A 3141-nucleotide genomic window follows, 5' to 3' on the forward strand; every position below is an offset into this window, starting at 1 on the left:
CTGGAAGGGAACTAGAAATTGTAGAGGCAAATTTATTATAAGTTAGCTAATATATGGTTAAAATCATTCCTCAACTGTGACTATGCTAAATTATATGGAGACATTGCTAGTAGGTGACATACATTTTCATTTTCTTAGATATGACTGAATGATTTATATCCAAGAAATAGCCGTTTGGGATATTTCCTTCCTTCCTTCCTTCCTTCCTTTGTTTCTCTCTCTCTCTCTCTCTCTCAGAAGTAAGCCTTTATTCACTTGTTTCACAAATAAAGCTATCTGTGCTGGTTGCTTTTTGGTGATTAGTCAGAGACCAATTCCCATATCCTCATCCGACTCCTCCAGCTCTTCCTTGCTTCAACCTTGGCTGGGGCTGCGGCAGCAGCAGGAGCAGCAGTGGTGGCAGCAGCCATAGGGGCAGCAGCCACAAATGCAGATGGATCAGCCAAGAAGGCCTTGACGTTTTCAGCAAACGGGAAGCTGTAATCAGTCTCCACAGATAAAGCCACGACCTGCTTGTACCCATTGATGACAGAATGGGGTACTGATGCAACAGCTGGGTAGCCAATCTGCAGGCATACGCTGGCAACATTGCGGACATCCTCCAGGAAGCAGGAATGCACAGTCTCCTCTGTGACGTCAAGCACCTCTGGGTTGTAGATGCTGCCATTAACAAACACTTGCTGGATGATCAGCCCAAAGGACAAGGGAGATGTTCAGCATGTTCAGCAGGGTGGCTTTGCTGGCTCCCACTTTGTCTCCAGTCTTAATCAGTTGCACATCACTCAGGATTTCAATGGTGCCTCTGGCGATTTTAGTAGTGATGCCCAAAGCCTGGAAGAAGGAGGTTTTCTCAGGCCCCAGACCAGTGTTCTGGGCTGGCACAGTGACTTCACATGGGGCAATGGAACCAGCATGGGCGGCAGCTGACACCTTCTTGACCAGCAGCATATTCCTGATCTTAGTGAAGTCCTCCTTGGTGAACACAAAGCCCACATTCCCCCCAATATGAGGCAACAGTTTCTCCAGAGCTGGGTTGTTTTCCAGATGTCCTCGGATGGCTTTGCGCATCATGGTGTTCTTGTCCATCAGGACCACAGCCTTCCTGTGGATGGACATGAGGATCTGCTGCATCTGCTTGGAGCCCATGTTGTCTGCTCCCACAATGAGGCATTTTGGATAACCATCCAGAAGTTGGATGATCTTAAGAAAGTAGTTGGACTTCCAGGTTGCCCTGTCTTCCCTGGGCATCACAGCGGTGCATCAGGGATTGCCACGCAGGGTTTAAAGACGGTGTCATTCTCACAAGGACCCTTGGTGAGAGGAGTTGGGATGTTTCTTGATTTTCATTATTTATTAGTACTTCTTTCCAAAGTTTTACACATTTTAATCACTTGATTATATTTGATGGTGATCTTATTAATGTTAAAAAGATTAGTTAATAAACATTTTGGAAGTGTGCTTCTTCGTATATTCGATTTAATAATTTAAAAAAAGGCATTTCCCAAATCTAGCATTTATATATCAGACTCCCTGAAAGTGATATGTAAAATATAAGATCTCAAGTACTGTACTTCATTAAGAGCTTTGTTCTATAACAAATTCTTCTCAATTTCTGAAAGTTTTTAAAAAATATAGACATGTGCTGTTTGCTCTACATTGCAACATGATGTTTTAGTTTAATTTTTTTTCATTCTGTTATATATGTATCTTGCCCTGTTAAGCACATTTAGTTAGTTATTAAGAGCCAAATTTCCAAACTGATAAATTAGTTGAGATTATGCTGTCACATAAGGTTTGCTTTAAATAGTGATGTCTTTTACTGTACCAAAAATTATATATATAGTTTAATTTTCTTTGGGCAAGAATAGTGGAGAGACATGACTCAGATAGAGGAGAGGTTTAAAATGGCACTTGTTGGAAAATTAGATCTGCCTGTAATACCAAATTTGAAAGTAACATCTCAAATTCTTATCTTCTTAGTTGTGGAAATAGTTACCAAAAACATATGAACTAAGCCAAGTGTACAAGAACCTCAGGAAGAACTTGAGAAGGGTATATGATAATAGTACACAGTTTGTAGAGTCAGAGATGAGGAATTACAGAATAAATGTTTTTACTTGACTTAAAAACCATTTAAGCATATATATTACTCAATGCGCAAATATTTTCAGAATAATTCATATAATCTTTCCACATTATAAGAAAAAAAATCACTAAGATAATTTAGTATAATACATAATCTCTATTCTTTGGTCCTTGCCCAATTCTCTGGCCAAATCTTCAGGGACCTATCCCTATTTAACTTCTTCTCTGTGACAGAATAGAAAATACATGGTATGCCCTACCATCTTCTATTACAGATTGAAACTTTTATCAAACTGTTGGAAAACTGTAGCACTCAGTTAACACAGACCCTCTGAGTCTTGCTTGGTGCTCTAATGTCAACTCTAAGCAGGATACAGTTAATGGCTGTGCACTCAATAAACTCTGAATGGATACCTGGACTTGCTCTTCATGAAAGGGGTGACTTTTCTAGATTGTTTAACATATGAGTTACGTATGTGTGTGCAAATCACTAGAAACCCAACAAATACTGGTTTAATCAAGTTAGGGGTTTGTTTTCCTCACAAAACAGAAAGTAAGGAAGCAGGTAGTCTGGAGATAGTCTGCACAATGCATTCAGGGATCCAGGCTCTTCATCTTTACGCTATGCCATTATGCTACGTACCTCTTTTACTCAAGTTTACAAGAGAGCTGCTGCTCCTCTAGTCATCATAACTGTATGCTGGATAGAAGTTGCTAAAAAGGCAAAGGAGCAGAAAGTAAAAAATAAATAAATAAAAAGTCAGCAGTGTCAGCCTCCTTAAAAAATTTTATGAGATCCTCAACCATTTGTCTGTTCCCTGCTATCTCTCTTTGGCCAAAATTATGTCACGTGGCCTGTTTTAGATGAAAGCCAGTTGGACTTTCTATATCATACTTGTCATATTTCTGCGATATCTTTAGGTACATTTTTGACCTCCAGGCAGAAAGAAGGTAACGTGGTACAGTGGAAACAAAGCAGCATATGAACAAAGATGTTTTCCAGAATTCTTATCCAGAAATTCTTGTTTATAGTTTAATGGCTATAATTATTACATG

At 39.4% G+C, this 3141-nt stretch overlaps 1 pseudogene; it reads right to left on the reverse strand.

Annotated features, from left to right (window-relative positions):
- Positions 1-288: 288 nt before the first annotated feature.
- On the reverse strand, positions 289-1311 carry LOC105293424 (annotated as a pseudogene).
- Between the last annotated feature and the right edge of the window lie 1830 nt (positions 1312-3141).

The sequence above is a fragment of the Pteropus vampyrus genome, unplaced genomic scaffold (assembly GCF_000151845.1).
Source record: "Pteropus vampyrus isolate Shadow unplaced genomic scaffold, Pvam_2.0 Scaffold3, whole genome shotgun sequence".
Taxonomy (NCBI): domain Eukaryota; kingdom Metazoa; phylum Chordata; class Mammalia; order Chiroptera; family Pteropodidae; genus Pteropus; species Pteropus vampyrus.